General features: G+C 34.2%; 2 protein-coding genes across 3 annotated transcripts in view; one reads left to right on the forward strand and one right to left on the reverse strand.

The window, feature by feature from the left end:
• Positions 1 to 26,808, reverse strand: part of LOC140158580 (uncharacterized) — a 111,394-nt gene that overhangs the window by 73,029 nt on the left and 11,557 nt on the right. The window contains exon 1 of one of the 2 annotated variants that reach the window (XM_072181717.1): positions 25,351 to 25,634. The exons of the other annotated variant lie outside the window; for it this stretch is intronic. The gene's annotated coding sequence lies outside the window, so the exon portion shown is untranslated. Of the gene's footprint in view, positions 1 to 25,350; positions 25,635 to 26,808 lie in introns of those variants that run through there. 2 annotated transcript variants of the gene reach the window in all.
• Positions 10,900 to 26,808, forward strand: part of LOC140158581 (translocon-associated protein subunit beta-like) — a 468,516-nt gene continuing 452,607 nt past the window's right edge. The window contains exon 1 of the mRNA XM_072181722.1: positions 10,900 to 10,904. The gene's annotated coding sequence lies outside the window, so the exon portion shown is untranslated. The remainder of the gene's footprint in view (positions 10,905 to 26,808) is intronic.

A 26,808-nucleotide genomic window follows, 5' to 3' on the forward strand; every position in this document is an offset into this window, starting at 1 on the left:
TCAACTCTTCTTGTGGCATGAAACGCAAGGCAAATGTCATACTCATCAAAATGCAATGCTTTTTTATTGGTCACACCCAAATCATAAGAAACCCATGTGTTTGTGCACCAAATGCCTCTCCAGTACTTCTTTGTTTATTCACATGTCTCCACAGTAAGCATGTAAAGACACGTGATTGGGTGCAATTACGAGGCAACTGAAACTAAGCTAACTTTATGGCATGTACAATTGACATGCGAGACAATTGGCTGTGTGCTCCTCACAAAATGCACATTCAAAGACTTTTATCAGCACTGTAGGCAGTCCTAAAGTGTTCTAAGAAAGTTCACATTGTTTTGGTGGATCTGAACCGACAGAATGACACACATTGCTGGTAGTAAATTCCCATTTTCTTCACTTTACCTTAATTGTTTGCCTCAAAATTAAAAGGAGCCATATCTGACAATAAAGCTAACATTTTATGGAAAAGAAACACATGTACTAATCTATTTTTATCATGTTTATAGAAATGTTACAATATGGCTTTAAAGTCAGTTCATCCCCCTTCCTCTTATGGTATCACAGCATTGATGCAGATTAGGCATAGATTACTCCATATATTGTTTTCCAAAGTCAGTTCATACCCTTCCTGTTATGGTATTGCAGTATTGATGCGGATTAGGCATAGATTACTGTTTCCCAAAGTCAGTTCATCCTCTTATGGAATTTCTTTTGTAGACATAACACATATCTGAAGGTTATACTTAATCTTTTACCTTTAACTATTTACTAGGAAGCTTACTGATCGATATGCTCCTCTCTTCTGACATGACATTCTAAGCAATTGAGATTGACCTAGCATATTTTGTAGGTGTTTGCTTGCCTCTAGTCCAACAGGTCCCTGGATGCACATTGAGACTTGGCAATGTATAGAATTACACAAGGTATTTTTCATGATAAGTTTATTTTCATGAGAGATAGCAACTCAGCAAACATAAAACGTTTTTGTAACATTTTCAGAAGGGTACATAAAAGTTGCCAGAAAAGTTGCAGCAAAGCATTGTAGTATAATGATATTTAAAATGCGGACGACAGGTGTTTATAAATGTTATAATAAGTGTGATCAAAACACTCACTGTTACAGTCCTCAATAAAGCAAGCAAATTGTAATTGCTTTTCCCATTACATTTACTGTGGCTTTTTGATTTAAAGAATGGAAATTAATTAACTTCAGAGTGCAATACCTCACCTGCAAATGCAATCGATTAAAGATAAACATTTAATTGACCTCTAAGAAGATGAATTGCAATGTAATGTACACAAGTCGATAACTTCAACTATTGATTTTTGGATATAAATGCTTGGATCGGATCAATTTCAGGTCATTAACACATTCAAGGTGACTGCAAAACCTTCAAAAATTACAAAAATGAAAATCATAAAGCTGCTACATCAATATTAGGTAGGTTTGTATTAATTTCAATGTATTCTTAATAAATCATAATTATAATTCATTTAATTTGCCTACATGAGCTTTATGCTAATTATTATATTCTCCCTTTCTTTGCTATCTACTGTATATAGCTCCTATTACATAGTGCCTATTCTGCCCTCTCTCCTGAAGGTAGTACTATTCACTGACCTATCTGTGCTATTTATTGAAGATACATGTAGGATTATTTTTCATTGTCCCTATCTGTGTTATCTACCAAAGATATGCTACATGGTACATATATATTATGTGCTATCTACTGAAGATAGCATTATTGCTACTGTGCTATCTACTGAAGATAACATTACTGCCACATGGTCCTTATCTGTGCTATCTACTGAAGATAACATTATTCCTATATTATACCCATCTATGCTACAGTTTGTCCACTCTGAAGTACAAAGTGACAACGTCATGGCAGTATACAACACATTAACAGTGCGTAGTGCTGCGTCTTTGCTGCAGGTATGCGTGCCTTCAAAGTCAGCACAATGTATGCGTCTGCGTCTGTATTTTGTGCTTCAGAGTAGACTGACTGTATCTACTGAAGATAACATTATTGCTACTTTACTTCTATATCTACTGCCTTTTAAAAATGAGTTAAGGTGCTAGTTCCTGAACTTTCCACAGTTAGAATGAAATAATACATCTAAAAAAACTATTTATATTTATAAGGAATAAATCTAACAAGATTTGTTTTGTTTGCTAACATAAAAACAATTGATTGACACAATTATTCAGCTTCAATTGTTCTATGTCTTAACTAATCCCAGGAGCATCCTACTTTACATGACAATAATAAGCACACAATGGTACCAGTCACATTTTACACAATTATAAAGACAGTGCGTGCTGGCTTCACAAGGAATCCTATTTGTGCATGCTGTGCTAAGCATCTTATCGCTAATTTTCTATTGGGAGTTTTTGTCAACAAAAGGTCATTGTGTCAGAAGCATGCTGTCAATTTTACAAGCCTTTGCATTTAAAGCCATAATCAATTAAGAATAAGCCCTCTAGAGCAACTTTCCAAGACTACCAAATCCCAAATCAACTTTTGCCCTTAAAAATGCTCAATCCCAAGAGAATTGCCTTGGCATAAACAGTTTCTAAAAGTTAATTGCTTCTTACGCAAATCCTACAATTCGTAGGTATTTTTGAATAAATGGCACTTGAGAGTCAAAGTGTTACTGAAGCATGTTATTTTGTAATGAATTAAAGATTTCAACTGCTAACCCTAAGGCTAAGATAAATAACAGTGCTGCGACCACATGTGCCCAAAGAGGTTTCTATTTCGGTTTTTGTGTACGCAAGCGTCAATGCACGTCTTCATTCAACTGAACACTTATGCAAAGCTAAAGTAAAGTACTGTCTGTTACATTGATGAAAGTAAATTTGGATTGGTGTATGGAATGATTAAAGTGTAAAACGTCTGATCCAAGAACACAAGAAAATTATTTAAGGTAGAAAAATCAAGGTATGAATAATTTTCTTGAGTTTGAATCAGAACTTTGCTATGTCAAATATGAAACAAAGATCACTCGTCAAATCCAACCCAAACTCTAACCTTAATGTTAACACTAACCCTAACCCTAATCCTAATCATAGCCCTAACCTTAAATCTAGCCCTACCCTTAACCCTAAACTTTAATAATTTTTTATATAAATTGGGCTCTAAAGAAACTTATAATTTTCACAGGTCATATCTTAAAATTTTGTCCCTAAAAATGAACCAAAATTACAAACAGAATTACTTCAATACTCTATTCTAAACACAAATCAGTAACCAAGCAGTTGTCTAACTGTCACAACAGCAAAATGCACTGACACAGAACAGCTTCCTGGACCACATTCACAGGCAAATATTTGGCACCCAACAAAAGAGTGTGAGAATGCGTACAAGATCCTTACACAGGTGATAATTTCCATGGAGTAAATGGAATAGTGCCGGGGATGCTTCTGCTTTTCACACACTTTCTTCAAGAAACAGGTCTTGTTCCACACTATTCCACTTACTCACAGATTTCTTGTGTTGGGTGCCAATTAACAGGCTGTGAATGTGGTCTAGGAAGCTGTTCCATGTCAGTGCATTTTTGCTGTTGTGTCAGTTGGACATTTGTTTGGTTACTGACCAGTGTTTAGAGTAAATTATTGAAGTAATCATGTGTACAATTTGGTCCATTTTTATGGACAGGATTTTAAAATATGACCTTGTGAAAAATTATAAGTTTCTTTTTGAGCCCAATTTAGATGACCTTATTTCACATTCGATGTAGCAAACCTTATTTTCAACATAGTGAACCTCTGACATGGCAAATATTGATAGAGTGGGTGGACACTGTTACAAAAGCTAATTTTGGTCACTGAAATTGCAAAAAAAGTAGCGGCGTTTATTACGTTTACAGGTACAATATCTGTGAGCAAACCTCAATATTACTAATGCTGAAATAAATCCCCAATGTTATGTGATAAAAGTGGTTTTCCAAGTAAAGTGGTTTCCCAATGTTATGTGGCCTGTCTCTTTAGAACATATCAATGTATTACAGAAGAATCTGCTTGTGTGAGTTAATTGAAATTGGAACAATGTTGACTTGTTAAGACAAGTAAGGATATTCCTGCATGACCTGGTTGCAACACGAAACCAATTGAAATATATTCTGTTTTATTAATCCAACAGATATCACAGCTGTAATAGCTGCTGTTGGTCATTTTCTACATCACACCCAAGTGTCCATGTCTTAGTGTATGTGCGACGTCCGTGATTCGGAAGTCACATGAAGCTGTTGGTCCTGTGTACAGGAAGAGTCAAACCCTGTGCACGTTAAGTGTCAGAGCTATTCGAAAAGAGAAGGGGGACCATCCCCGGTTCTGATATCTGCCATCAATCCTAGGTTCCAGGATTGTGCATAGGTTATTTAACATTTATGCTATCTACTGAAGATAGCATTTATGCTATCTACTGAAGATAGCATTTATACTATCTACTGAAGATAGCATTTATGCTATCTACTGAAGATAGCATTTATGCTATCTACTGAATATAGCATTTATGATATCTACTGAAGATAGCATTTATGCTATCTACTGAAGATAACATTTATGCTATCTACTGAAGATAACATTAAAGTCTCAAGGAAGAACAGATGATTAATTATGTTTTAAACAGATTGAGTGTCCCAGGTTAAACAAGCAAACAAACAAACAACCAAACAAACAGTTATATCATCCCTATTTATGATATCCAATGATGTGAACAATATGTTATTGTTTCCCTGTTTGTATCTGTGGAAATAGCATCATACGAAATCACAATCCAGCAAAAGGCAGTCATCCTAGATACAACCTTGCTGCACAAATTTAATTTGGTCACAGAACAAATTACAAAAAGGTAGTGGTGCTTGTTTGACAAGTGAGGTTGTTGTAAATAAGAGACAGACACCATGTCATTGGGGCCAGGATTGGGGCTACCCAGATACTATTAGTTATTAGGTGAAATAGAGATATGGTATAGGAAATACCATGGGCGAAAGTGTCATACTAAGCGAATCTCAAGGTTGAGGCCTGGTATGACATTTGAGTACTGAGTATTTCCCATGCAATATTGATGCAGTATCTAAATGACAAATATCATACCTTAAGTTATCAAAAAATATTGAAAATGTAAATAAAACAGCACACTCTCTTCACATATACACTATCTCTTTCCTCTCTCTTTTCCTCATGTGATGCCATGTTCGGCATGGCCAGTCAGGGAGCTTTTCAGGCAACAGATGCAAGGAAAATCCTGAGTCAATTTATCAAAAAGAATAAATATTGAATTAATTGCCATATGATGTTGAAAAAACAAATCAATTACAAAATATTTTTACTTTTAAATTTTCCCACAAATTTTGTTTAGACTTCACTTACACATTTGAAAGTTAAGTTTCAGGAAGTATTGTTTTGGCATATATCCCATGGATCATAATATGATATTACCATCATAAACTACATTCAACCCTCTCCCTGCTGGGATTACAGTTGTAATTATAATATCCTTTATTAGGGTTGTAATGAGCAGTGGCATACCGTGGCCGCCCCAACCCCGGGGGGCTGAAGAAAATTCAATTTTGCCGCCCCTTCCTCAACAGCCCGAAAAGGTTGACCCAATTTTTTTCTCGGTCGTTTGAAAAAGTGAAGAGCAAAAAAAAAAAGGTTTCAGGCGCTAGCGCCCTAAAAGCAGCACATTTTGCAAAAAATGTTTATGCTTTATCAAATTTTTCCGCCCTTTTGTATTTACTAATTCTTTTTGCTGCCCCCTTCGTTTTTGCCACCCCTGTTTTTGCCGCCCTTCTTCTTCCGCCGCCTTCATTTTGGCCACCCTTGCTTTTACCCGGGGCTGGCGCCTAAAGCCCCCAAAATATGCGCATGATGAGTGCTATTTTATCTTGTATCAGTATGAGTATTATAGCATATTACAGCAAAATAGCATAATTCATATCACAAAACAATTATATACCTACAGAACCCGATAATTTTTATAAAATGTTTGTTTTTTTGTTGTTAAAATAAAAATATTGTTGCAACTTTCATGCAGTATTTCATGTCAAATTATGAACATACCACATCTATAAGTTCAAATCTGGAAATTCTACAATTGTAAGTCAACAACCTCCATGAAATCTGTTAATGTACCTGTAATTTAATAATTAAAAAGGCTTAACTGTAAAATGGTAGTGCATTATGGAATTGATTAATTGATTAGCATAATGTTTCCCCAAGAGTGTATTAGAAGAGAAAGGTAATTAGAAACAATATAGCTTCATTGATTTCTTCATTTAGAATTTAATGAGGTAATAATTAAAGTGTAATTTTACGATTGGAAAAATCTAATTATTTTTGAGACATTTGAGTTGGCATGCCAACATTACATGCAGGTGTTTATTTTAACACACAAAGTGTTTCTTTCTTTGAAAGTTTTAGAATTGTGACACAATCTAATCTAACCACAATAACAGAAGCAATTTTTGAAAATTTGATTATTCTTACCTTCCACAAATCTACGTATAAGGCAATGATAAAAAAACATGTTTAAGCTTTTACGGGCCCAACTGGTATTTAAGGAGGTTTTTTTTAAACCTTTGCCAAAATCATATAAAATCAGCCATTTTTAGCAAGAATTTATTGATTTGAATTGAAAATATTTGCAAAAATTTCAGAAATTTTCCAAATATATTTGTAAAAAATCACAAATTCTTTGCCAGACTTTACAAGCTTTTAGTGATATCTTAGGGGTCATACATTTTTAGCTTCCTGAAAAAACTCATCCCAACCTTCCGATCTACTTGAAAAGTCCATCCTCCCGTAAAACAGTGTTATTTTTCCCATCGCCTTATGGTTTACTTTTAGTACAGGATGTGGCAAAGCAAACTTGAATGTACTATATTTTCAACTTTATCATTCTCCATTCTCAAGATCCATTAAGAACTACAACAGGAAATTCATTTCTTGAAACTAATTTCAAATAATACATTATTACCCATGCAAGGAGGGTGATACATCAATATAATTGAGTAAGAGTCCATGCGGTAGAATTAATTTTCCTGATTTTAAAAGCTTTTAAATCTACAGTAGTACTCATGCTCTTGTTTCCTGACCTAGTTAGTTACATGAAGAATATTGAACACTATCCAACTGAACTCATTTTGTTTGTTATACAGTTTAGATAGTCATTTTCAGATAGTCTGTGCAAATCATGTTAAGTATTCACAACTGTTTGTTTTGAATGTTTAGATAAACCTTTGTGTTTGAATAACTTGATTCTACATGATGATGTTAAGCTCCTGAACAGAGGCATTGCTAGATTTTGTCCAGAGAGGCCTAAAGCAATAGAAAAAAAAGTCCTATAACCTGTGAATTTTACTGAGATGTGCTGAACCTCCAAGTTCACTCTAAATGTACAAGCACTTTCACACATGCTCTGACTGAAACATTTAAGGTTATGAACCACTGACTGAAACATTTAAGGTTCTGAACCACTGACTGAAACATTTAAGGTTCTGAACTTCTGACTGAAACATTTGAGGTTCTGAACTTCTGAATGAAACATTTGAGGTTCTCAACCTCTGACTGAAACATTTGAGGTTCTGAACCTCTGACTGAAACATTTGAGGTTCTTCTGACTGAAATATTCTTGGTGTGCCCTTGCGCCGACCATGGTCGCAACTTATGTCCTTTTAAGAGAAACAGATATTTTCACAGCCCAGAAATTGTAGATTTAATTTTGATGTTTTTATCACACTTCAGTGATAATTTTGCAATGTGTAAATTAATTATGTAGAAAAATCAAAAGTTGAATATCATTGACATTTTACTTAATCAGATTTTATATCAAAATATGAGTTTCTTTTCAAATTCAGACAGGAGTTAATAAAAATGAAAATCTATTTGATTAATTCTCCATTAAAATTGATGCAAAATCTAATCAAGTGAGTCCTTTCATAAGAATGAATACTCATTTAAAGTATTAAAAAAAGAGCCTGGGATAATTTAATTTTCCAGATGATTAATGTCGGCTATATGGAAGGGATTGTGCTTTTCCCGAGACAGTCGTAGCTACATTATGAAGATATGAATATTACCATGATAATTGCTTTCGCTCGAAATCTTACTGACGTTTCTTTAATAATATGTCAAAATTATTATAAAATGAAATCTATGTGCAAATTATACACATACAGGGTGTTTTGAAATATTACATGTACTACCGGAGCTGGTTTGGGTTCCTTGTTTCATTACAAGGGTAAATATCCAAATTGAAACTCAAAAACACAAAGTAAGTGATTTTAACAGTAGTATCCTTTTTAAATCGTCAAATTTACTGACATCATTTAGGAAACAGTGTGACTTCCAAAAATTTATTATACTGATTTTTGTCCCTGATAAAAAATCATCATTCATGTACAAAGATCAGTATCATAAATGCTTCTATTTCCTAATAAACAGCATAAGTAAATGTTATAATTTAAAGATGAGACTAGTAACTATTGGTAATGTGTTTCAATTTGAATATTTATCCTTGTAAGTACATGAATTAAAGTAAAGAAACCAAACAAGCTCTGATCAACCATGATTGGGAGCACCGACCATGGTTGGGGAGGCACAGGGATTTTCTAAATTTTCAAACCAATTGGCATGTGCCCCCATGCCCCTATGATGCTATACCACTTTGTTCAAAACTACACTTACTGCTGAAATCCAATCTGTCTCTATCTGTGAGTTATGCTGGTTTCATACTTCTGCCGCTTGCCCCAGAGCGGCGTGATGCCAAGGAAAATCATTGTCAGAGTGGTCAAACGGCAGGAAAGTATGAAACCCGCATTATGCAAGCACTAACCTGATGAAAATGACCAAAGAAGAAAATCTAGACAAGAATCATCCCTAATATCCAGAACCATCTCCACATTTGTTATTAATCTTCATCATCTCTACTCTATTCCCATGTAACTCTATTCCTATATCTGAGTTATCCTAAATTAAAAAGTGAAGTTAGTTCTTATGTTTCTCAGATAGCAAGCCTATAATTTATCAACCTCATGCAACTACATGTGAGAATTTGAAGAATGATAAGCTAAAGGCAAGATCAAATTTCTGTAGTGCTTTTTGCATCACACTAAGTGTTAGGTAGTGATGGTTGAAAATAATCACAATATTTTTTATTGAAAAACAATTTTACTCATTGAAAATTACCTTTCAATTCTTCTGTTTCTACTTTCTTGTTTTATTGATTTTTCTTTATAGCCCTACTTTAATGCTCTTGTAATTAAAGTTACTTATTCATTTTAGTCTCTGTTAAGTTAAAGTATGATAAAAAGGTAAGTTATGGTAAAAATGGGTCAGTATAATTTGGAATTATATGGGATGTTGAATGTCTGCTAAAAATATATTATCGATTTTACATCATCAAACAACATTTGTTAGAAGTTAAATATTACTGAAAATAGAATGGTAATAGATTAATAACAAAGACATGTTGCATCAAACATTCTACATTCACTAAAAGTCTGATGCAGCCTTGCAATACACCGACCAGATAGACCAAGAATATGATGTTGTTTTTGAAACAGACATTGACCCCAATGCCATGCGAGTTTTCCAATGTTTTTAATGACACGCAGTTGTAAGTCATGACTTGTTTACATTCTAGCAGCCAGTGAATAATAAAACACTTTTTGCAGCAAATTTGTGAGTCAAATAAGTTTCTAGGAAGACACTTTGATGCAATGATGTTGAGATACTCACAAAATATTTGTATTAGACTTGCAGTTTATTCAAACTAGAAACACCATCTTGATACCACAGCAGCATTGGGTGACAAAAATTGGGCCAGACCGACCCACATTTTGTGTTTTTGGACCTTTTTTTTTAAAACTGTATGAAATCAAAACCCCTGTTTTTTGGCTGACGTAATTGATTTTGACAGAAAATGTGTTGATTCAAAATTCCAAACATTTTCAAATATGTTTGAATTTTTTTTCAGATTTTTCAAGCTTTCAGTGATTTTTAGGGTCATTTAATCTCTTCCACAAAAAAACCCAAAAAACATCCTGAATGCTAACCGTACTTGTTAAGTCTGTCCACCAGTCAAACAGGGTGTTTTTCTTTCTTGCTGCCATAGCTATTCTAATGAACACACAAATCCTACATTTGTCTGTTTGTTTTCGTAATACATGTAGTTCAACGTCCCAAGGTTCTTCACCATCAGTGTTTGCCCAAAGGCAATGCAATGATCATCACTTACGTAAAACTATCAAATACAAATATATCGTAATATCACCACTTGGCAGTATTGCCAATGCTAGTGCTTATGCACCTAAATGGGCTAAATGTGATGCAATCACCACTTACATAAATAGAATATCAAACTGTCACAACCCAGGGGACCGTTCACAAACACTTGCAAGGGGGGGCCTGATGCAAAAAAATTTTATCGCAAAAATTTTTCGGGGCCCCCCTTTACAGACCTCGAAAATTTCAGGGCCCCCCCCCCCCCTTTTTGACATGAAAATTATCGGTCAACCCCATAGAAAAGCATATAAACTCAATTTTCCCAGAAAAATTTGTGGCCATTTTTTCAGGACCCCCTTAGGAGGGTCAAAAATTTCAGGGCCCCCTTTTTGCATCAGGCCCCCCCTTACAAGTGTTTGTGAACGGTCCCCAGGGTCTTTTTAAACTTGTCCTGTTTGGTTGTCAAGCATCAAACACAAAAAATATTTCAACAAATCCTGCATTTCTTTACAAGGAAGCTCCAAATTTGGAATTTAAAAACAAGTGGAATAGTTTATAACTGGCAAAGCCCCAAAGAACCTCACAAATATGTCCATTTTACAACACAATATCCCAGTTGTACAGGGTTGCCAGTAAAATGGTTCAGCCTTGAAATTGAGCTGAAAGCAATGCAATAAGTACTTACTTTAAAAACCATCAAATAGATATAACTATCACAATGTGGCTACCAGGAGTATCACTGATGATAGGGATTAACCAGTCCCTCAAAATGGACCAAAGGCAACACAAAGAAATACTGTCTTTTGCCCTGTAGAACTCAAAAGTTAAATGAATATAAATTGTGGTGGGTGCCTTTTACTTGGGCTCTAGGGAATTTCAAATTACTGCTGCTGGTTGAGATAAATTGAGTGGCTCTGCAATGTATATATAATGAAGGCACCTGAGCTTATACATACATATAAGATAAACAGAGAATCATATTCAAATTCGGCTGCCTACAACTAATGTACTCTATAATAACTAATAGTTTTAAATTATAATTATCTATATCGGAACTTCCTGTTTCATGCGGTTGACACACATTATCACTTGCAACACACTAATGCTATGTCCATATTTTGGGTTCTATGCTTTTCTACATTTGCATGTTTCCTCTACTAGTTGCACTTGAAACTTGAAATTAACAAGAATAAGAACAAACAAAATAGTTGAAATTGTTATAGCATGAAAAATAAATTCCCTAAAAATTACCGCTTTAGAGTACATTGCCCGGTAAATCTAGCGATGATAACAAATGAGTATATAATATAAATGATATTGAATGTTGATGTTGTGATAACTAATGCTGTACTGATATAAACACCTGCAAGTAGAATTCACATGTCAAACCTAATCAATTATTTTATATGGTTATCTGATGAGTTTTATATATGTGTATTTAGGAGTATATCCACTTATTTTATGTATGGGTAATGGAAGATCTTTTCTAGAATGCTTTCTCTCACTAATTAAGTTTCAGTGAAATATTGCACTCAATGCTTTTAGCCCACTGGGTGGTGATCATTTTCAAGGTATAATATCCCACATTTAAAGATCATGGTAGAAATTGGCCAGGGAGATTTCTAGAACTAAACACCAATTGAAAGTGATCGCAACTTTCTACAACAGCATATTTGGATATTTTTCAAACACTCTTAGAAAGCGAGATTCAATCACAGTAAATGTTAGAAAAATGCTTGGAGTATATTTATTGTGTGTAATTGTATGGTGTGTATTCCACATACTTCGTGCAGTGCTTTCGGATGTGTTCGTATTGGTGTAGGATCAATAAGTTTTCTTTACAGGTTCAAGGGTTGTTGCATTTATACTTGGTTGTATTTTTCAACATCTTTAGTGACCATTTCAATATCAAAATAGCAAAAATGGTATGAAATAGGTTAAAAACTGTATTGTTGCTTGAGAAATTGTACAAAATAATGCACCTGTACTGAGATGTTGATGCATCTAATACAATCCCCCTTTGCGCTTGTGCATTATACGCATCAACATCTCAGAACGTGTATTATTTTGTACAATTTCACTTTCAACAACAGACGTGAGAATACACATTCATGAAGAAGTCTGGAAAAGCTGGAAAGCATGTAAAATTGGACAAAAATACCTGATAATAAATAAAATTGCAGGAATTTTGACATCACAAAAGTCTGGTTCCAGTGTTTTGACTGGAAAATTTCATGTCTGCAACAAGTAATTTGCAGTTATTAACCTGTAAGTAGTGCAAGCAGCAATGATATAGCTAACATAATATTGCAACAGCAGGGATAATGTTACAATACTTCTATCTTCAGTAGATAGCACAAATAAGTACACTGCAACAATAAAACTATCTCCAGTAACTAAACTGGTACAGGTAGGGACAATGTAGCAACAAATGCTATTTGCAGTAGATAACACAAATATGGAAAATGTAGAAAAAAATGTTATCATCAGCAGATTGCATTATTATCACACTGTTACACCCTGTGCTATCTTCAGTAGATAGCGCAGATAGGGTCTATGTAGCAACAATACTATCTTCGGTAGATAGCACAGAGCTAGAGAGGGCCTATGTAGCAATAGTGCTATCATCAGTAGATTACATTATTACCACATTGTTAGATACAGTGCTATCTTCAGTAGATAGCACAGATAGGGACATTGTAGCAATAATGCTATCATCAGTAGATTATATCATTATCACACTGTTACACCCAGTGCTATCTTCAGTAGATAGCACAGATAGGGTCTACGTAGCATATCAATAATGCTATCATCAGTAGATTACATTATTACCACACTGTTACACACAGTGCTATCTTCAATAGATAGCAGAGATAGTGTGTATGTAGCATAACAATAATGCTATTATCAGTAGATTATATTATTATCACTTAGTTACACCCAGTGCTATCTTCAGTAGATAGCACAGATAAGTAAAATATAGCAATAATACTATCTGCAGTTACTACACTAGTACAGACTTTGACAATGTAGAAAAAAATGCTATCTTCAGTAGATAGCACAGATAGGGACAAATGTTGCAATGTGCTACTTTTAGTGGATAACACAAAATAAATACGGATAATGTACCAATAGACACATAGTTTTAAAAAAATCAAACATTCAAGACTCATCTCCATGTGTTGTGTATCTCGTACTAGCTGTTTCAAGTCAAACATAATTTGATGAGATCATTATATAAATGCTGTGTGGTGGGTGACTCACTGTATGTTACATACAATTACATTGCCCTTGCACACAGAAGCGTGGGAATAATAATTGACACTTTGCTTATTTTAAGATAACAGGCAAATTTGCACTCAGCCATTGACTAGTTCATGCATCTGTTTTAAGTGGTTGCACTTATGGTTTTGAATTTGAATTTAGGGTATTTCAGGTAATTCAATGGGTAAATATCACCAATGCAGAGCTATAGTTTCCAGGGATGAAAACAAGCACTGACATTATTTCCCTATACTTTGTACAGGGACGAATTTTCCTTAAATCAGGAAGATTCACATCCCTAAATTTTAGTCCAAATGCCACCTGTGTTCTTTTGCCATGGTAGGTAGTATAGACAAGGCTTCAAGCCAGCCATGGCAAAAATATTGGAATAATAGGAACAGTTTATAGGCACAAATATAGGACAGCAGAAGTCAAATATATACAGTGGATTAGAACTGGCTCCGTTCCCTCTGACCGCAATGCCCCAATTGCGAGCGCGAAGGCGCTGCATAGCGGCGGCGAGCGCGTAGCGCGAGGGATGGTTTAGGAGTTGGATTGTCATCATGGTACAGTACTTTGAGCAAAACATACGACAACTATGCGTGAAGTGTGCAGATTTTTTAAATTTTACATAAAATTCACCAGTGCAAGTGAGAAAAAACATGTTAATTTTCCAAATATGGAAGAATATAGGACATTTTGTAACATTATGTAGGAAAATATAGGAAGAGTTCAAAAATACAGAAAAAAAATCTGTAGTATCGGGCTGCTTGAAGCCTTGTATAGTATTGGGGATGAGTGTATAACAAATAAATAAGATATGAATAATGCGGAAATTCAAATTTAAATAAATTCCCTTGTTCCTGAATATGATATTTGATGCTGCTGAAGATATTGAAGACATTGGACACTTCTTTTTGTCAGCATCTGATTAAATTTGCATGATCATATCTCATGTTTGAAGGTTTCATATTGGTATCATCACGAGCGTGAGTAAAATAATTATGGATTTATCACTCTTGCATGGATCAAGTGTGGTAAGTGAGACAAGTGGACGGACACATTCAATATTTTGTGCTTATTAATGATTGAGGGACATTGAGTACTTGTGATTTTCAACAACATTATGAAGATGTGTTGTGGATGCATTTATAATACATATTAAAATATGAAAAATTAAAAAAAAATGTTATGCTATTTCAAAATATTTTATGAAATTATTAAATCAAACATCTATGAAATAATCTTTGCGGCAACAATATTTTGTAGGAATTATTCTACAGATATGTTACACTATAAATGATAAAATCAGCCAGAATTGTAAAATTCTAATCCATAAATAACATCATTTCCATTAATATATAATGAGAGACAGAGATAAAAAGACTAAATCGCGTCTAAAATTATGACAACTAGATAGGAAATGTCGGCAACAAATCACAAAGCGCCTTTGCCCTGATGTCAGACGCGAACTAGTCTTTTTATCTCTGTCTTTCATTATAGGTATTATTTGTTGCCATTTTGAATCCTGTTGTTCCGGTGCTCAACAAATGTTGAACATCCAAAAAGCATTGCATACATAATTCTATATTTAAAATAGTTCTACCATTTATTGGTATCGAGTACTGTATAGCTGTCTCTGATACATCTACTTCTTATGTCTATGATGATGTAGGAGAACCCAAGGGTACATTAAAATTACCAAAACTGATTTTAATTAGAAAAATTCAAACACACTGAGATATTTGTCACTTGATTCCTGACCCAAAAACCCATGACTAATACTGAACAGTATTGCTATTAGTGAATTGACGCCACATAATATATGAATGAAATGAACAGGTCAGCACAAGTAATCAAATTTTAATAATGCAGTTAAATCTTTGATAACAACAACGCTATATATAGCATCATTTTTATGTAAATATTTGAGGATTTTTGAATACATTGTTCATTTTTGTAACCAAAACAGTATGGTACACAAATGAAATCAATGACTTTGTAGTCGGAAACATTATTGCGTGCGCACTGGATTTGAGCAGCATTGAGAGTGTACTTTTAAGGCTTGCACAGGATAATTTGCTATACATTCTTGCAAAATGAGGTGGATTTTGGTCACAATCAATTACCCCCAGACAGAAATAATTCGACCACAAACACCAATTGCGTATCTGTCAGGCATTCAGACAGACATTCATAAATTTATTTGCATCAAATATCATATGTTATAATAAATTAGCATGCACATTAAGAAAACAGCTTCCACAATACTTTGAAAATATAGTTAGTATTATTACCAGGACCTAGATGAACCTACCTAAGATACCTCCCCAGTGAACTATCTACCTGGGAGCTGATTAAGTCATAACAAAACTATATTATTGGATATACCGCCCAGTGAACAATCTACCTGGAATCTAGTACCTCCCCAGTGAACAATCTACCTGGGAGCTGAATTGATCATGAATCAGGACCTAGATGAACCTACCTAAGTTACCTCAACCCAGTGAACAACCTACCTGGGAACTGATCATGTCATAATGAATATATTATTGGATATACCGTCCCAGTGAACAATCTACCTGGAATCTAGTACCTCCCCAGTGAACAATCTACCTGGGAGCTGAATTGATCATGAATCAGGAGCTGATCATGTCATAACTAAACAAATGAATAATTATATTAGTGAATAGTGGGCTGAATCTTTACGATAACTGTGCATGAATACTGTTCTTCCAAGAGATTGCTTCCTGGAATCCTAGGAGAGAAATTCCTGAAAGGTTAATTTGGATATAAAATAGTATATTAATCCAATATGAAAATATATAAAGTATACATGTACATAATTAAATACATGTTAGAAAACATTGCCTTACTTGACTGTTTTAACATTGAGTAATCCTTGATAATATTATAGTGAAAGTTAAATCACACCCATAGAACAGTTCATTCAACATGTTAAACTAGCTCAGAGAAGAGTTGCCGCCAAACTACTTTTTTTTTTATTTGAAGTACCTGCAAAATTTATTCTTTAATATAGCCAAACACAGGGTGGTCTTATGACATTTTTATCGCAATCGAACTTTGCTGATACCGCCATCATAAATATAAAAGAGCCCAGAGCATATGAATATATGTCAAATTGCACACCCCTAACTCTTGTAAGTAATTACATATTTCATTTCATTTTATTCGCCAGAAAAACGTTATAAAATACATATATTGCCCATCTATAAGCACTACATCAAAAACAGTTAGATATTTAAAAATGATTAAATAAGCCCCTTGAAAAAGATCATCAGGACTAACATACCAATGGTAAACTGCTCCACGAGTCCAACAATTCGATATTAATACATCTTTGCTATAATTGCTACTGGTACCACACTTATGTAGATAATATCCTGGTGTAGGTTATTCACCCAGTAGTTTAAATGAACAAACAAAGCAAAGTGAGTTGCACATTTTTTGTTACAGTATTAAATTTAATTTACAATATAATCTTCTTCAGATAATGTCACATATTTTATTAAATTTTCTTTGATTATCCAAGATTATTCTTTCTTATACATCAACATTTTTAATTAGCCATAAACTTTCGGCTTTTATTATACTATTTTCAAACCTTTAATGGCTTTAAATGCACACCTTGCAATAGGGAGTGGTGGGTGGGAGAAAAAATTCACCACATGACTTGTCTGCATGAATGTTGACAGAATAATGGTGGTACATACACACACACAAGAATCAAGCCTTGTTAAAGGTGATTGCTGATTGGCCCAATGAACACTGATGGTGCCCATGATAAACAAATAGACAATACACATGTATCACCTCATATTGATCTTATATCACTTCATATTGATCTTTTAGCAATAAACTAACAGGACCAAACCATTATTTCTGCAGGGGTCAAACTGGTTTTTAACCTGGTGGTTCAAAACGTTATTACCCCCAGACAGAAATAATTCGACCACAAACACCAATTGCGTATCTGTCAGGCATTCAGACAGACATTCATAAATTTATTTGCATCAAATATCATATGTTATAATAAATTAGCATGCACATTAAGAAAACAGCTTCCACAATACTTTGAAAATATAGTTAGTATTATTACCAGGACCTAGATGAACCTACCTAAGATACCTCCCCAGTGAACTATCTACCTGGGAGCTGATTAAGTCATAACAAAACTATATTATTGGATATACCGCCCCAGTGAACAATCTACCTGGAATCTAGTACCTCCCCAGTGAACAATCTACCTGGGAGCTGAATTGATCATGAATCAGGACCTAGATGAACCTACCTAAGTTACCTCAACCCAGTGAACAACCTACCTGGGAACTGATCATGTCATAATGAATATATTATTGGATATACCGTCCCAGTGAACAATCTACCTGGAATCTAGTACCTCCCCAGTGAACAATCTACCTGGGAGCTGAATTGATCATGAATCAGGAGCTGATCATGTCATAACTAAACAAATGAATAATTATATTAGTGAATAGTGGGCTGAATCTTTACGATAACTGTGCATGAATACTGTTCTTCCAAGAGATTGCTTCCTGGAATCCTAGGAGAGAAATTCCTGAAAGGTTAATTTGGATATAAAATAGTATATTAATCCAATATGAAAATATATAAAGTATACATGTACATAATTAAATACATGTTAGAAAACATTGCCAAAGGAGGCACTAGTCATACATTAAAATGTATGCAAGTGACTCCCTTAGCCCCCCCTTTTTTTTTTTTTTTTTTTTTTTTTTTTTTTTTTTTTTTTTTTTTTTTTTTTTTTTTTTTTTTTTTTTTTGGTTTTTTTTTTTTTTTTGCATTATTTGGTATTGCCAAGAAAGAGATGAGTGCATTTGAGTAACAAGTGTTAATAATCCAAGCAGTATCACCTGCATAATACGATTAACTTTAATGCATTCATCGTCAATACAATGTAACTGTGGCTGAATAGTTATAGATGGAAAATTTGGCTAAACGTTATATTGTGAATACCTTTTGGTCAAACAATTTGTGAGTTTTGTGACCCATTTGTAATCCATAAGTCATAAAACTTTATAAGGTTTTGTAGCTAACATATTGCGAGGGCCTTTTATAGATCTGTTATCGCCCGTTATGCATGATTATCAGATTATCAGCAACTTAATCTTATATAGCGCATTATATCAAAGACCACAAGGCGCTTTACAATTAAAACATGAGTACGTAAAAACAAAATGCCCATAGAACTATAAATATACATCATTAAAAAATAACAATTAAATTTTAAATGAGGAACACAATGAACATTGCACAAAAGGGATTGCACGGAAAAAATACATGCAAAATGAGCAAAGAAACAACTATGTGAAATGTTTAAAGTGACGGCAAAAGCAATAAAGCAAAATAAGCTTAACCAAAGTAATTTTTATAAACAACGCAATATACTGCAAACAGATATCAAACAGAAGATGAAATTAGAATCATAAAACACAATTTTTTTTTTTTTTTTAAAGCCAAGCTGTACACTACATAGATAACACGTGAGTTGAAAACTAAAAAATGAAAATGAAGTATACCGCATAAAGCAATTAAACACATGATCAATTCAATGCAATATCAAAATGGCAATTTAACACAGTATCAAATTGAATATGAAAAATTCCAAACAAATGGATACTTAACACAAACAATACCAACGTATGCGAAACAAACATATTTACACCAGGTATAATACTCAATGAAAAGAGCAATCACAAGAACAACCAAGAAAATAACTTGAGTGAGTAGGCAAAATATTATGCGAAACATATTGCACACTTTTTTAAATATAATTAATAACCAAAATTGCACAATTATTAATAATACAATAATATCAAAATATGAACTAACAATACCAAAGTGGCGAAGCAAACATATCTACATCAGGTATAATGCTCAAATGAAAAGAGCAAGACACATCACGAGAGCGACCAAATACTATATATGAAAACAATCTTGAAATTTGCGGGCACTGTCATTCTGTTTCTTAAGTTTCTGGAGAAAATGTGAAAATGTAGTTTGGTCACTGACTAACTTACGCCAACCTGACAATTGAATTCTTAATAATTATTGTTCTTGTACAATGTAAGTTATCCACTGCACAGTGTCAGCAAATGTAAACTTATAACTTGAGCACTCCAATTGCTAAATATACTTTCTCCATACTTCCATTAAGCAGACATTTGGAGTATACCGATACACAACAACTGAAAGTAATATTTGATAATGCTGTATAATACATGCTGGTGAGCCAGTCAAATGTTCCGATAAATTGAATCACACGCAATTCCAGTACTTTGGTCCCATCTCAATAAGAAGTGAGTACATGGTTTTTGGTTTTTTTAATACATGATTGCATGCCGTTTTATTTTATGCTTATTAACCCAAGCAATTGAAACAGTCCTTGTGTAGCTTATAAATGCAACATGCAATACTATACAATTTCTTCTTCACCTAGGCAGAAGTGCATCTATACCTAGTGTTTAATTATACCATTATCATGTTAATCGAGTATATTTATTAATCTGTGCTGAATATATTGTACGCTGTTCTTGTATCATCCTTTGACTGCTTAATAAAGGACCATGCAGTAACTTCTTCAGTGGTATTTGCATCCATCCTTAGCCTCCTTCAGTAACATTCCATGTTATGTGCAAAACTATACCAATATAAGTCATTGTTATATGTGGCTAAAGTAAGCCCCTGTAGGTATTGTAGGTTAATGATGGGATCAACGCCAAGTAGCTGTGGTAATTATGACTCTTAAAACAGGCAAAGCATCTTCCTTCTGCTACCCAACTAGAAGTATTTAATCTGCAATGAAGAAGAGAGAAACAAGGAGGAGCAAATTGTGCAAGCATATAGTCCTTCACCTATATATACACACAAGCCTAATGAAAATACCTTACTCAAAGAAAAAACAAAATATTTACTCATTTTTTTGAAAATCCGGGTACATAAAGATGTCACCGAGTGGAGTAAACAATTGAAGTAAACTATGCCGAGTTGGAACTCATTGCTGATCAATAAGCATTCGGCAAATTAGCTGGAAGAATTTGGGCAATCCAACCATAGACCATAGACTATGATCCACCAACTTGTTTATCACTTTGGCTTTCCTGATGATAAATTTTCCATAAGCTCCTTTAAAAATCACAATTTTTGCATATATGACAAAATAGAATATGTCATAGACTATTTTCGATAATAAATGTTAACCATTATGAATGCGTTCAATTTACAATTACTGTATTCAACATTAAGTGGTCAAATGATTAGTGTTAATTTAAGGGTAGACGAGGTATTGTTGGTCGAAGCAACCTAAAAATCGATTCATTATAGACCGTATCTAGATCAATATATTATTGAAAAATAACAACTAGATGTTTTGCAAAAGTTCATTCTACAAATCGTATACTTTGCAAACGTGCTTAATTTATTGTTGTGAATGAGTTATGTACGTTTTACAAAAGTGTTGTTGTTTCAGCCCTCTTTACAACATAACTCAAGAACCGCAGCACCTATAAAAGTATATCTGTGATATTTTAATTCTTCTACACACTCGCTATGAATTGAGCAATGCAGTTTTTGCCAAAGCTCACTACCATTCGTAAGATGCTGTGAACTACCAAATCACAACAGTTTAAAATAATTAATAACCTTAATGTAATACTAACAGTAGGTATATCACCCCAAAAATAAGCGCAGCAGAAACATGTTATTTGACGCTTTTAATTGAATCATCGTTATGAATGCTTCATAAAACAAAAAACAGAATTGAAATCGGATAATGCAAAGTGATGTAACGTCAACTTGAAGATACCCGGAAATCGGGTGAAAACCTGCCACAAATTGTTATAAATGGCAAAATGGTAATTTTTGGGATTTGTAATGCTTATTCGGACACTTACTTGAAAAGGTAGCATTGATTTAAGTATCACAGATTAATTGCATATCTTTCCGGACTTCGTTAAAGAAAACAAGATTAAAAATCTCTCCTCGAATAAATGTAATAAATCCACCAAATATACAATTTTAGCCATTTTGACCAATCTGCAGACAAATAAAAGCTTAAAATTACTAAGTCCAGCTAATTAATATGCAAAAATAATGCCAACAGAGAACCGTACATGATATGAGGATGCGTTTTTTTGCACACATAAGTACCCAAAGTTCTTTCATTTGGTAACAAAAAATACACAAAAAGTCATTAATTATGCAAATTAGCTAATTACATCTAATTATATATTTATGCCATTCTTATGTTAATTAGGCATATGTAATTTTTACTTTTTTCAATGTTTTATTTATGTTTTATTCATACAGCATAATTTTGTCAAATATGAACCTGCTGTGATGTTGAATAAAGAAACTGCAGTTAATTGCCAAAGTGCACCGAGTTTTCAATTGGTATAGGGAAGTGTTTCACTCATTGTCCAAGGGAAAAAAATACATGATAACAAACACTGGTATTTCAGACCGGTGGTACTAGGTCCTCTATTTCGAGAGACCTATATTTATTGATTTATGGACGATCTAAAAAAATTCATAAAACAGGTCTTAACTCTTAAACTAGGCAGTGTTTAATTTCATGAGTTGATAGTGATTTAGGAAATGTTTCACCTACCAGATATTAAACAGACAAATTATTGTGATCAATGAACCATAACGGGGAAATCGTTTTTTGACATGTATGTTTTCAAAAATTGGCCAACTTTGATCCGCGCGCTTTTTGATTCACTGTTATGTATGCGTGCACAGTATGACAGAATTATTGTGCAGCCACTGTGACATACCTACTAACAGCCAGAGTATGCAAATAAGTGGAGTACGAGGCAGTCTACTGTCCGAGAAACCCTTAAACGACCTTCCAAAATGCTAAAATTATTATAGTGCTGTTCATTTCTGTTGACATTTTCCGCAAGTTTCATACACAAGCATCTCTATTTACATGACGCTCACCGATTGCCTTGAATATTAAACCTGCTAACCATTTTACAATTTTTCATGACGATTGCTATCAGCAAAAACTGTGCACCATTCAAAATTAAAATCATTCAAAATTAAAACTGCACACGAAAGTGCACCATTCAGAATTAAAGCTGCTCATTAAATTTCCCGATGGTCATTGACATTACTACAAGATGCCCCACCCACAAAAAAAAAAAAACCAGCTGCATATGAATGGAGAGAGCATAAACAGTAGTACGATGTATGTCGCCGCATGGCCCACCTCTTTATTTTAATTTACTCCAACAAGGGAAAACCCGAGATCTTTTAATCCACTACAACAATCAAAATCTGTGAATTTATTGGACCTTGGACCAAGGCTTGGTACTCCCCAAAAGTTTGAGTTCTCTTGACCCAACGCTTATTATTTCTGATCCATGCTTTTTATCAAAGCACCCTTTAAAATCAATCATTGCCCCAACTTGTCATTCATTCTGGGCATTCATTGTCCCGCCCTGTTTTGAAATAATATCGATCATATTTTCAATGAAACACGCCAATTCGATATAATCAAGTGCGTTGAATTCTGCAGCCTGTCATGCCTATCTTTGTCCTGCAGAAGTCAGATATTTTTCTCTCAATTAAGTTAATGCATTACGTGAACAACGTAAATTAAATGTAAAAGCCCAATATGATACTAATTTATAACATTTTAACCCATTAACTGCACAAGTTTATTGATACATAAAAGCTCATAAAATTTGTTTTGGTTTCGACTCAACGTCGTACGTATTCAACGATGTATTATATACTAGTGTAAATTTAGGTATAACGTCATCTCATTAATATTAATATACGACCGTCGCAATCATTGTAATGCTTGTAATGGGTTGCTGACACGTCATAGAAAATCGGCTATTTGCATAATCACCACCGATTGATTGACGGGCTTTGTGTTTTGTGTTCTGTTTTCGTGAATCAAAGTTTGACGTACTTTTAGCTCAGTCATTTTAGTGAAGTAAATTTAATAAAGCAATATTAATACTTTGTCTCACTATTGAATATATCTCCCTACGCTTATACTGAAACTGATATGACGAACTTTTTAAAAGCAAGTTTCTCACCAAATCAACTCATTATGACAGTCATTTTGACCTCAACACCACTGCTGCCTCCTCTTCATGGATACTGGATAGATGACTGCAGACATCTTACTTGAAAATTACGTTTCAGTACTGTTATTTTACGTAGAATTGTTACATTCCAGCGGCTTCCGTTCCCTCAATCGGGTTAGTTTTAACCAGGTATTTGATGCAAATAAAATTCTGATCAATGTCGCAAATTATTTACCCTTCGATCCTTCCATGCTTGCCGCAAGGCCGCTGTAACATCATCTCGATGGTTTCACTCGCCCTGCAGCTGGTTGTTTCGATGCGTAAACACTTCAAATTAAAACGCGTCTATTTTCTGCCCACTTCGGATGCTAAAAGGAAACCAAACTATTACTACCATTTGTAGTTGCGATGTTTTAGACATTTGTGATGCCACTAGAATCTGGACGTCGATACCAATTGAATTGGTCCTGTCCAAGTATTTCTTTTTAGATGTAGATTTAAACGGTCTATGAATGCACTTAAATAACCGATGAAATATCAAGCCATGCACCCGGGCGAATTGCCCGGTACTTGTGCAATTATAATAGACCTAAAGTTTTTATTCCAGCTATAGTAGCATCATTTATCCACAGCAGTCCCCTCAATTTATTTCCTTCATACACGATCATGACAAATTTGTTTTAATTCTCCAACTAAATTTGTGAGAAAAAATTCACCACATGACTTGTCTGCATGAATGTTGACAGAATAATGGTGGTACATACACACACACAAGAATCAAGCCTTGTTAAAGGTGATCGCTGATTGGCCCAATGAACACTGATGGTGCCCATGATAAACAAATAGACAATACACATGTATCACCTCATATTGATCTTATATCACTTCATATTGATCTTTTAGCAATAAACTAACAGGACCAAACCATTATTTCTGCAGGGGTCAAACTGGTTTTTAACCTGGTGGTTCAAAACGTTATTTTGATTTCATCATTTTGAACCAACACATTAGAATAGCTACTTTTGTGCTGAAATCACCATCAAAGTTCTCTAATATATCAATGTTAGTCCTTGCTTTACCATAAAGAACAAAAGAAATCACATATCTGTATCTTAAGTCAGTTTCCATAAAATGTTCTAAATTTACTTGATCAGCAATTAAACTGTACAATTAAAGGAGAATGATCCAACTTTATCACATGCTGTCTTCCCCTTTGTTCCATATCTTTAACCCCCACTGTCAGAGTTGTTGTTTTAGATTTAGATATGAATTTTACAGTTCACAGTCCATCCTCCTTTAAGGGTCAAATATAAACCATTTGAAACTAAAGAGCAAGTTAAATACTTACAAAATGTTAAAGGTGACATTTACAAAAGCCAGGAATAGATGCACTTGAATTTAATTCAAATTTTCAACAATTTCTACTTAGCTTGTAAATTGTCAATAACAGATTTATGTATCATAAATAAACCATAAACATGAAAACTGCTTAGAAAAATAAAACACTGAAAAGCCATATATAATAAAGAGACAAGTTTTTCACCATTTTCTGTGAATTTTCCCAAAAATGCAGAAACCATTCAAAATGGTCATGCCTTAAATTTGGGCTTTCTTCTTTAAAATGATATTGTAAAATAAATTTAACTCACACACCTAGAAAAACAACAATAAAACCCTTACGGTTGAAAGTATACATGTGACATTCAGACATTTTTTGTAGCATGCTAACAAGAGATTTGGACTTACCTGTGCATTGTTGTAAACATTCCAAGAGTAAAACGATACACATCTATTCCCAAATCCTCTTATATTAAGCAGTGGAAAATCCTACATTGGTCACATTTCTACACATGCCAAGAGCTTCATCTGTGAGCTTTCATCTCAAAGAATTAAGTTTGGCAGTATTCACAGTGGGCTTTATCAAGGTAGTAAGCTTCCTGAATACGTGCTACTGAATGACAGCCAGAGCTTGCTGGATTTTGTAAGAGCCGCTTACAGTCCACCAATTAGGTGTATCTACGAGACCCATCAAACACACGTACCTAGCATCTGCAACTGAGCAACACGCAATATAATGCAATGGCATGGCTCACTGCCAATGTTCATTGATTATCCCAGTATGTAACCTGAGCTCCCATCATGCCGGGAAATCCTAGTTGTCATAGCAACGCTGCTTTATCTTCTCTACGATATGCTTTGAGTGGTGACAAGATCGTGATTGGTACGGACTGAACGTTGAAACATCAAACCACAAAATCCGATGAGGGAAAACCAATTTTAATGTAACAATAACATCTGACGCTCACTTCCAATAACATTTTCCAAGAAAGTGTAATATATTAACTCGTTTTCCTGAGAACATTCACTGAAACATATTTTCCCTATTTTAAAGTCTAGTTTAGAAAATAATTGAATATGTATGGTTTATTTAGGTAATAAGTATGTTGCTTTGATAATAAACATTTCAGAAATACTAAAACATTTATTGTCAAAGTAAATCGTCTGATGATTTTTTTATAAATAGAAGGAAAAACAGGATGGGTTGCCTTGACCCAGATGTCTTCAGTTGTCTTTTAAGATCAGTTTCTTAAAACTGATCTTTATTTGAATAAATCCCTGTCCTTACTCCCTGTATGTTCATGGGTACTGATGCTCATTATTCAACTTTGAAAACACTCCTTTTTGCATCTCCTTTTGGAAGTTATCAGGTAAAAAACACCCCTTGTTTAGTGATTATTTTATCTTTCAACACATTTTTCTGCTAAAACACAAACCATATATTTCAAAGACCTCCAAAACACACACCCAAAAAAAACCCAAGAGCAAGCATGCAAGCTCCCCCATGTGGATAAGGCTGCGTTCACATAGAAGTATACTATTCGGGTATACGGTGCACGCTTTGCAGGTGCACGCAGATAGCTCAAATCGAGCAAGGCAATTTCATAGTACCGGGTCACATAAGGCTACGATCGATAGAAGTATACTATTCGGTATACGATGCACGCTTTTGCCGGTGCACGCGTATAGCTTAAATCGAGCAAGGTAATTTCATAGTACCGGGTCACATAAGAGCTATTCGAAAAGGCCGTATACTCATGCGTATAGTTTAGTATAGTGGGAATCGTATGCGTGTTCGATTTTAGTGCAGCGTATACCGTCCTAATTTTAAAAACCTAAACCATATGTGGGTAAATTCATTTTTTA

This window comes from Amphiura filiformis, chromosome 8, assembly GCF_039555335.1.
Source record: "Amphiura filiformis chromosome 8, Afil_fr2py, whole genome shotgun sequence".
NCBI lineage: Eukaryota > Metazoa > Echinodermata > Ophiuroidea > Amphilepidida > Amphiuridae > Amphiura > Amphiura filiformis.